We start from the raw sequence: 11,313 nt of genomic DNA, 5'->3' as shown, positions 1-11,313 counted from the left end.
AGAGCTAGAAACGTCGATGAGAGAGAAACATCGACTAGCTGCCTCTTGCACACCCCCTGCCAGGGATGTGCCCGCAACCAATGTACATGCCCTTGACCAGAATCGAACCTGGGACCTTTCAGTCTGCAGACCGATGCTCTACCACTGAGCCAAACCAGTTTCGGCTTTAACTGTCTCTTTAAACTTAACATTATGACTTTAATAATATTTTTAATTCAAGGGGAAATGTATTTCTATAAATTTCTACTGCTTTAGCAATTTTATCTAGCAATTCTCAGGATATTTGTAACTAAAGAATTCCATTTGACACTTGTACAAGCTACACTTAGAGCTTGTTTTTCCCAAGGTCACATAGTCTGATGTCCTGAGAACTTGGTTCCATTGACTTATACAGCGAGAAGCAACAGTTCAGCTTCCTCCTTATCTGCATCTGAGAGTCAAGAGTAAAACAGAGGCATTGTCCCTAGTCACACACCAGGCAGAACGGCCCAGGCATTTTCATTCTTTGATGATGAAATGTTGGTTTGCCAAGTCACTGTATTATAAAATTGCAGGTGTATTGTTTTCAGAATTTCAGAGAGTTTGAGACTACTACTAAAATTAATTAAGTGTGTTGATAGAAAAATCACACCCTAAGAAGATTTGGTAAGAGCCACTACCCTGCAGAATAGAAATTATTTAAGGAAAACCCCTAATTTAAATTAAATCACACACACACACACACACACACACACACACACTCGACTCTTAGAATAAATTTGGAATAACGCATTGTCAACTCTATTTTTATAGTCTATGCCATTCTGTCCAGGGTCTGTACAGACAAGTAGCATCAGGAGAAAATGGCTCTTCTATTGAAGAAGCACAGAGCTGAGGTGCATGGCACCTGTGCAAGCACACTGGAGCCTGGGACCTGATTTCACGTTCAGTGACTAGAATGCAGGAAAACCAAGGAGAAGTATTAATGCAATGCATCGTTGCCTTTGAAAATCGGGAGAATAATTACATTTCTTCCTGACTCCCATTAACACTGCTTGCTATTTGCTATAACTATCCAGTCCCTACGTACACCTTAGCGTGATTACTATAGGAAATAAACAATGAGAAATACCAAAACTTGAGGCAAAAAAGTCTATAAAATGAGACTTAGGAGTGCTATTAGCAGCATTTTTGGTGGCCCTCACTGTATATCACTTAGTGTTTGCAAACTATAAATGTGAATTGCAATTGAATTTTGTTCAGTCAATGCAGTGTATCAACGAGCCACATTGTTCAAAAGAAAGCAGTTTAGTGAAAACTAGTTGTAAATATAAACATGATCATGGACTTATTTCTTAAGGTTCTTGAGTTGGGTGTGTTGCTTGGAGCAAGGAAAGGCCAATTCCAGAAGCATTTATCAAACACCTATTGATACTATGTGTTTAGGCTATGAACTAGTAGTAGAAGTATGAGATATATTATTTCCCCTCAAGGAATTTCCTTTTTTTTCTCTTCTTTTTTTTTTTCCTTTCCTCCCTCCCTCCTTCCCTCCCTCCCTCCCTCCCTGCCTCTTTCTTTCTTCTTTCTTTCTTTCTTTCTTTCTTTCTTTCTTTCTTTCTTTCTTCCTTCCTTCCTTCCTTCCTTCCTTCCTTTCTTTCTTTCTTTCTTTCTTTCTTTCTTTCTTTCTTTCTTTCTTTCTTTCTTTCTTTCTTCTAACACTGGTTAATAACATTATGCAACTTTCAGGTGTACAGCATTATAATTTGATATCTCTGTATACATTATAGTATGCTCACCACCAAAAGTCTAATTTCCATCTGTCACTATATAGGACCACCTTTACCCACTTGGGCCTCTCCAATGTCCCTTTCTAAAGGACTTTTAATTAATATTTAACAGAGATGAAGAGGTTATGGAGGACATAGTGCAAGATATAAGTCCCAGATCAGTGGGAATGATGGATAATTCTGAACAAGGTGAGAACGGATATTGCAGAGTGGTCAGAAAATTCTTACCAGACATAAGATCTGAATAGTAGTTGGGCTGGTCCTTAAATTATGGGTATGATTCAGAGAGGAGAAACAGGACTGATGAATAAAGGGCAGAGCAAAAGGGCAAATGAAAAAATAAGAGGCAACAAGACATCTATTAGTTTACTCAATGTATCAAATCATTGTGGAGTGAGATATATGTGCCCCATCTTCTGCCAGGTGCTGGAGAGATGGGTCAACAGGGCAAACATTGTTTCTTTTCTGGTGGAAATGCCAGGTAATCTTCAGGCAGTCACATTGGCTTCAGTGTAGAAGGAGATGAAGTTGGAAGAAAAGGGTAAAGGTCAGGAAAAGTCTTATCCTCTCATATTATAGTCTGATCACTTATCCACAGCTGGTAGCACATGCCTGCCTGGCTTATAAAAGTCCATGTGACATTAGGAGCAGACCTATGTTGCCAAGGTTCAGAAAAGTAAGTATGAAGAATATATGGCTAAAAGTGGAAGGTATGATATTGTGACCTCATGTGAATTGATTCTTTTAAGGACAGAGAGGCTCCACTTCAGGTGTGTAATGGTGGGGAAGGTGAAGCAAAGAATGGCATTCCCCCAACCCCCCCCCCCCCTTTTTTTTCTTCTTTTTACCTATTATGTGCAAGGTACTGCCCTGGATCATTCTTACAGCAATCTAATTATCAATATGATTTCAACAAAGCTACTATTGCCATTATGAATATGAAGCTTAGAGAGTTTTAGTGGCTTCTCCAAGAATACACTAGTTAAACAGGGGAGCCAAAACTTGTAACTCAAACACAATTCATCCCTCTGCTCATTATCTTACCTGCTGTATTGCTGTTGAGAAAAATTAGAGCATTAGGAACAGAAGCCATTTTAAGAAAGAGCATAATAAATTTAACAAAAGAATTTAGAATCTTATTATCTGTTCTCAGATATAAACACTAGTGTAAGGCATTTGGGTTAATAATCGTAGGTATATAAGAGGCAATAAAAAGAAAGAAAGGAAAGAAAGACAACCCCAAGTGTAGTAATAATTATATTTTAACAAGAAAGGCCTAGATGGAGACAGAAACCAATTGTATTTAGCAAAATATACTTGTGCCCTTTGAAATTATTTCAAAGTGTGACTTTACCTTCGAACAGATACCTAATGGAGGCTACAGCTTTTGAGTCTCCTTCCATTGCCAAATGCCTTCTGTAAGTAAACAGAGTAATGGTCCCCAACTTTGTCTATGTCCTATAACCCAAACCTGTGACTATCTTAATTTGCAAGACAGAAGAGACTTTGCAGATATCATGAAGGTAAGAATCTTGAGATGAGAGATTATTTTGGATTACCAGTGTCATCACAAGGGTCCATTTAAGAGGGTCAAAGTCAAAGAAGGTGGTGTGACAATAGAAGCAAAGGGAGCATAGGCCACATGACAGTATGTGGTGCCATGGGGACAAGGAATGCAGGTCTCTCTACAAACTGAAAAGCACAACCAAGTTGATTCTTTCTTAGAGCCTCCAGAAGGATTACAGTGCATGACAATTAATCTTCTATGTTCTGAAACTAAGATAATAAAATTGTGTTGTTTTTAGCCTTTAGTTTGTAGTTTAATTTGCAGCAGCAGTAGGGAGCTAATAGAATACATGAAATCCCTGGTATAAGTAGTAAACTTGGGGCTGGAATGATATCTGATACCAACTACCTGGAGTTGGGCCATAGTTCACAGGTTAAGGGCATGGTCCACCACAGGACTGCCCTCACTTTAACTGCAAGCTGAGAGTTCCCTAACCTACTGATTACAAATTCAAGGGCTTCTCATTAACCCCTCAGTTTTGTAATTTGCTAGAACAACTCATAGAACACAGGGAAGCAGTATATATATATATAATTATAGTTTTGTACTTAGCAAAAAGATACAAATTAGTACCAGCGAAAGGGGATGCACAAGAGGAGGCCTGGGAGGGTCTCAAATGTGAAGCTTCTGTTTTCCTCTCCCTGTAGAATTAGGGTGCATCACCCTCCTGGCACACTGATGTGTGAGGACAGCAGAGTACTGCCCAGCAGGGAAGGTCACTCAGAATTCGGTGTCCAGCGTTTCTGTTGCACCTCCCTACAAAACACACTAGATTAAATCAATGGTTATGTGGTTAAACTCAACCTCCACTAGCCTCCTCTCCCCAGCAGTTCAGCTAATAACACATGGCTCTAAGCCCCAATCCTCTAATCACATGGTTGGTTTTTCTGTCCTGGCCAGCCCCCATCCTGAGTCATCTTAGCTAGAGTCATCTCATTAGCATACATTCAATGTGGTTAAGCCCATATGAATAACAAAGATACTCCTATCCCTTAGATAATTCTGAGGATTTAGAGATAACCTCTCCAGAACAAGGGACAAAAGTTTGCCAAGTTCTATATTATACAGGACTTCTGTCTAAAATTTCTTCTAAAATACTAAGCCTAGGTTGACATGGGGATGAGATAGACGCAGTGCCTATAGAATGTGGGGCAATGTTGCAGATAGTGATGTTGCATCTGTCCTAGGCATATTGAAACTTGGTTTATAGCACCAAAATTAATTTTCGAGTTGGGGAGCTCACTGATCTGCCAGCCTCAGCTAGGATTGTCTCAGTGCTCAGAAAGTGATCAAAGTAAAGCCTTTGTTAGCTAGGCTGTGGGCTCATAGGGTGACACACATCTGTTCTCCATCTTAGCTATCAATCCTTAAAAAAGAGTGACTTCCTCACAAGTGTCCTGAGACATAACATAAATGCACTAAAGTCTTCCAGTGGTAATGTATGTAAGTGAAAAATGTCAAACTTTGTGGGGAAAAAAAAGGGGGGGGGCAGGGGGAGTCACATACTAAACCTGACAAGCTCAGAGGAGGCCAACATGGCAGGCCTAGAAACTCAGAGACTAAAAATAACCACACAGGATGGTCTGAACATAAGAATTCATAACAAAAAGCAAGTCATGGTTGGTGCTCATATCCTAGGCCTTTAGCTTTCTTGACACAGAGTGCTCTGCTCCCAATCACATGGTCACTGCAATTGGGACTCTGCCATGGGATCAGGGAATCTGTATGTTCTTGGCCCTGCCCTCTAGTAACAGTACAGAATGACCATCTAATGGCAGTGCATGTGTGAGTAGAAATCTTTGGAAGGTGACTGTAGAGGTTGAATGGTGGTAAAGCATTCATCTTACATAAAAACTGCTGTTTGAAATTTTAACCCTGCTATTTGGCTTCTGTAAATTCTTGCTTGCTAAGACTACTCCCACTTCAGAGAGGTCATTAAACCTTCCCCAGTCAAGGTTAACAGTGCTGGCACCAGGCTAGGCCTCTGGTTGAGGTCTCAAGGCCCAGTACATTCGGGCTCTTTAAGCACTTGCAAAAGGGGCCAGAAACACCACATATTTGAGAGACCAAGAAGGTAAAAACATATAAATGGGAAAAATTCCTGCATGTTGGAGCCCAGAATTTGAGAGGCATTTTCCTCTGGACCTGTGCGTAATAAATGTAACTCCATCTCTCTAAGTATTGCTTTGTTCTTTGGTTTTCTGTAACAGTGGTCCCCAAAAGATGTGTCGCTTTTCCAAATATGATCACCTGTGAATGTGATCATATTTGGAAAAAGGGTCTTTGCAGATATAATTAAGTTAAGAGAACTCTAGATGAAATCATCCTGGATTATCCAGATAGGCCCTAAATCAGTGACAAGCATCCTTATAAGAGAGATACAGAGGAGAGATGAAGGCCATGTAAAGATAGGGTCAAATATTGAGTGACACAGCCAAGGAATGCCTGGCACTACCAGAAGCTGGAAGAGGCGAGGAAGGATTCTCCTCTAGGGCCTTCAAAGGGAGCATGGCACTGCTAATTTCAGACTTCTGTCCTCTAGATCTGCAAGAAAATAAATTTCTGTTGTTTTAAGCCACTAAGTTTGTGCTAATTTGTTCTGGCGTTCCCAGGAGCTAATAGAGTGACCATGTGAATACATGAGGGCAAGGATGTTTTACATATTCCCCTTATACTATAAAGCATATTATCCATTTGCTCCCATGGATTTCTGGTGGCAGTTAGCCTTTCAGCCATAACAACTAACTCTTCAGATTATAGTCATTACAAAGAGTGCAACAAACAAAACGTGCAATGGAAAATGAAAAGTCATAACAATAAGATCAGAGGAATACATCTATTGTTTAGTTAGCACTACATAAATGTTACCTTCATAATATCTTAGAAGAGCTAAAAGAAAATCTTTAGTGACTTTGAAGTTGATTCTCAAATATATAAACACATTTTTTAAAACTGTGGAATAAAGAACTGGGGATTGTTTATGTATTGGGAATGCATTTACTTTTCAACCTTGAAATCCAAAGTAATATTTCATGCTTGTTTAAAATGAAGCTTTAACATTTGCAATTAATGTTAACCATAAGTGTTTGAACTAAAAGTAAGTACAATTTTGACAATTATTCAACAAACTCAAAGTAAAACAGGACTCTGAATAATTAATGCTGCCAGGAGTATACGGGTTATTTTGGTAGCCCAAATAATTCAAATTCATGCTCTTACTTGAGCTATGCCTTTTTCTGATTTCTTCTAATTTAATATGTCAGTCAATTATTTTGTCCATTCTAGCATAAGCAGTAATTTTCTCCCATGTTCCACATCTTTTCTTAATGTCATAGATAAGATTTTACCAGCTTATTTCTAGGGCAACCTTAGAACATTGCCATACTGAATTATATTGTCAGTTTTAAGTCATTCCATGCTATGGATGTAACTGACAGAAACATTTAACTTTGTGTGTGTAGAAGAGGAAAAGGGATTAAATTAGTGGATAAACTTTATATTCACTCAATGTTAAAACATCTCTTAGGTCAGTATTATTTTAGAATTTTGCATCTGGAAAAGCTTGGCATAGATAGACAGATAGATAGATAGATAGATAGATATACCTCAGAAAAGAGGTTCAAATGTTAGGTTAGGTTTAGGGATATGGACACTTTGGGAATTTTGTCATTGATAATCCAGACTGCTTTGGATAAATATCAAAACTTTCTGGGTTGTAAAATGAGTTTAAGAATAGAATAAGTGTGACCACACTATTGGATAATACGGCTTGTTGTCATTTGATCCCTAACTGACAGTGTAACCAAATACTGTGTACTTACCTTCAAAACACTCCATTCAGCAGGTTTATTTCATTCTCATGTTGATCTTTTGTGTTTAATAAGTCAGTTATGGTTTAATTAAAAACAATTCTAAGTACCTAGCTGAATTTTCATTTAAACTATTTTTGACATCAGTGAATGAACAGCATTCTAGTCTGTCATATTAGGCCTTGCATGAAAAGTTTTGTGCCTTACTACCTTTAATATTCACTAGTACCTTTAATATTCACTCTTAAATTACAGTCAGTGGTTTTCTTCAGAGGAAATCTTGGCCCCTAGAATAGAAAGTCGGCCTCCCCAGCATCCCAGCCATCCTCAGATATGGGAACCAGAGGAGGCAACCCAATCCATCATGGGATGTGCCTTTCACAATCCCAGGTTCAGTAGAACAGACGTGGGGATTTGTGTCGTTATGTGACTTGTGTCTGTTCCAGGGGGTATCGTTTTCCTACTCTTGCTCCCTTTGGAATCGTCAAGGCTCAGCTGTGACCCTGCATTCCTTGACCAGTTTTTGCTTGTGGAATTAGGCCCTCATGCCTGTTGGTGTCCACATCACTTCCCGTGTTGCCTGGTGGATTGCTTACCAACCTGGATCTCCATTATCCTTTTCCTTTCCTGCCTCTCTCTTTACTCTGAGTGCAGGGGTTGCGTCCTCTGTTTACGTTTCCTAGGAGTGCCTCCCCTGGGATGAATGCAAAATTGAATGCTGAATGCATGAATGGAAGAACTTCTGCTTTTATAATTAAAGCAATGTATTAGGGTACATGTTTGACTTAGGCATTGCTCGAATTTATTTAAGGAATAGTTAAATGAAAACATTTCACTGATTTCTGATATTTTTAAACTCTCACTATGGCAATAATTTTTCTAAAACTCAATGCAGAACAATGCCCCAAAGTCATGACTTTGAGATTCTGATATTTTAGATTGCAGCTTCAAAAATAACGAATGCAACTCCTTAAATATTTTTAGCCAGGAAGGAAGGAGATTTTTATCCCTGATAAGTTAAAAAGAAAACAAAACAAAACCAACAATCATCACTACCGTATGCTCCCAAAGAACAAACAAACAAAATAAGCTTTTATCGCAGTGATGAAACACTTGTTTGGAGGCTGAGAGGTTTGGGAGTCCTTGAGGACCAGCTGATGTCCTCTCGGCCTCCTTTTCCCCATGGCCCTGCCGTGCCTATGACTGCTATCCCTGTTCAGGGACCCGGAAGATCTCTCTTCTCTACCAGTCTATCTTGGATCCTTGTCACCAGTTAGCTTCCCCATTATTCACTCTGCTCTGCCCTTCCTGATCCTTTCATTCAGGCACACAGGTGCCAAGCCTTCTGCTTTAGGACTGCTTCTCCCTGGTGGGACACACACCATCCATCTCTCCTGGCCTGAGCAGTATCTGCAGGTGGCTCTGGATGAATCCTGGGTTGAATCATATGGAGCCAGGGCTCTGAATGAGCTGCCTCTCTGCTCTCTGAAACATAAAACCCCAACCCACCAAAAACAAGAGTGTTCTTAGAACTTAAGGAATGTCTCAAACAGTGGGCACCATTCCTTCAATTTCTGTTGAACTTACTGGAAATGTGGATAAACCAGCCTTCAACCATTTGGAGCATGCCATTCCTATCTCCTAATAAGTTTTTAACTCAACTTGCACATTAGAATGTATAATATTCTATAGGAAAAAGGCAGCCTTGCTAATATAATTTCAAGGAGACTGCTTCTTTTATGTGACATATGTCTGATGCTCTGGGTATAATAAATGTGTAACATCCCCTAAATTCCCATTGGTAATGAATTGATAACTGCTCTGTGGATGATAAACCCCATAATTCAATAAAGAGAGATTTAAGTACAAAAATCAAGGGAAGGATGGCCTTTCTGCTTCGTTTCCATGTGCAGCTAAGTTGGGGCTGCCGGGCTGGGACCACTGCCTTCTTCCAGGTAGGGTGGTCAATCCAAGGGAAAGGAAGGAAACCGCCAGCTAGCAGTCCTGCTATGGGGCAGCTTCAAATTAAAAGGTGAAAAGCACAGCCATCGGGGAGCTTGTCCTCTGGCTGGGGTTAGCCTCTGTAATGAAAGACAAATTAACACATTGCACATATAAACTGAAGAATCGATGAAACCAAAAAGGCGCTGCCACAGGAAAATGGAAATTAAACAAGAAATAAAGAACGATGTGCTCAAATAATGGAAGTACCCCTCACCCAGCCAAAAGGCTCCTTTGTGTTGTTTTGCTAAATGAGACCGTAATTTTGATGTTTCATATAAAAAGTTCAGTGGAGATTTTCCTTTCCTGGTAGACATAAATCTCCTGGAGGCAAGCGTTTATATGTAATTCCACTTTTGTGCTGCTAAGAAAACAAAAACAGGTGAAGCTTTTACTGCAGGTAATTTTATAAATTATTAATGAAAAACCCTCCCATAGCCATGCCATAAACACTCTCTCTATCAAAAGCTAAAATAACAAATCAACAACACCCTTTTTTTCAGGTATGGTAAGACATGGCGCTCAAATCCCAAACTAGAAATAAAACTACCTATAAATATTTACTGGTGAGATGACTGTGATAATAAATAGCTCTTTAAACCAGTGCAGAAAGTATCAAAATCTTGACTCATACCTGTGACTAACTCTGAAAAGGAAGTGCAATCTAATATCTGTAGCACATACCATGGATGTGCATGGTGAGGCTTTGCTGAAAACAGCATCTTTGGGATTTTAACTTGTTTAAGGGGGATAATATAGTGCATTACAAATCTGTTTTGAAGAAAGTACAGAGTGAGGTGTATGATAATAGATTCATTCATAAATTTAGGAGGCAAGTTACAGAAAACTTCTAATTAATTATTATTATTTTTTTTAATATGGCATGTGTGCCGCTCCAGAACTTCTTCCCCATGTGTGGGAGACAGTCTCTGCACTTGGCAATTTGCTGACTTCCACCTTCCCAAAGAAAGCAAAAGGACATTTGGCATGAAGATTCTTTTCTTTTTAAATATATTTTATTGATTTTAGACTGGAAGGGAAAGGGAGATAGAAACATCAATGATGAGAGAGAATCATTGATCGGCTGCCTCCTATATGCCCCCTCCTGGGGATTGAGCCCGCAACCCAGGCATATGCTCTTGGCCGGAATTGAACTTGGGACCCTTCAGTCCACAGGCTGACTCTCCATTGAGCCAAACTAGCTAGGGCTAAAGAAAGATTCTTGAAAAAAAGGGGAAAGGCTCTAGAATGGATTGGTTAAGCCACATCTTTATCTTTTAACACAAAATCCATTGTAGTCAATACTTCCTTTGATTTCTTAGAGAGCCATACGCAAATTTTGTTTGAGGCTCCTTTTAATGCTCAAAATAGTTTCATTTTTATAGCGTATATTCTACTCTGGTCAAGAACCGACTGGCACCTTTCTATCAAGTGAAGACATTATTTATATGCTATAAACTTCCATACATCTTATAGGATTGTGGCAGAGTTCTGGAGAAGCTGGAGACAGAGAAAGAAGAGAAAGGAGAGAGGGGAGAGAGAGAGAGAGAGAGAGATGGAGAGAGAGAGAGAGAGAGAGAGAGAGAGAGAGAGAGAGAGAGAGAGAGAGAGAGAGAGAGAGCGCCAAGGGACAGAGAGAAGACAAAAGCAGAGAGGGAGAAGGGGAGGTAGACTAAAGTAAGGGAGCCAGAGATGGGGACTGAGAGACAGGGAATGGACAAACCTTCCCAGTGAGCTCCTGAGGGTCTAACAGTTGCTTTCAAGCTTCATGTAACAGTCCTTGCTTGCCTGGGGAGCACATTACTCAGTGCTTTACCTGAAAACCCAGAGGCTGCAGCAGGAGTGGGAAATGTAGCCAGTGTCCTGAATCCTGGCAGGGCTGGCAGGTGTGGTGTGAGAAGAGAAGCCTGCGACTTCTCAGTGAGGATCCCTATAGCCCTGAGCAAACTTGAGTCAATCTCTTGGTGGTTTGTCCAAGGGGGGTTATCTTCAGATCATCCTAATCAGACACTCCACCTCATTCTTCCTTCCCATCACCTGCCAATGCACAGGTTAAATGGAAAGACCAAGAGGAAGTCCCCAGGCTACTCTGGACTATCTGTGTGGAGTGGCCCTTGAGTATATTGCAGAGTAGCTAGAGTTTAGGCTGAAATGGAAGTGCTCTTTGTAG

Source organism: Pipistrellus kuhlii, unplaced genomic scaffold (genome assembly GCF_014108245.1).
Source record: "Pipistrellus kuhlii isolate mPipKuh1 unplaced genomic scaffold, mPipKuh1.p scaffold_m20_p_2, whole genome shotgun sequence".
In the NCBI taxonomy this organism is placed as follows: domain Eukaryota; kingdom Metazoa; phylum Chordata; class Mammalia; order Chiroptera; family Vespertilionidae; genus Pipistrellus; species Pipistrellus kuhlii.
This window is presented reverse-complemented; position numbering follows the sequence as displayed.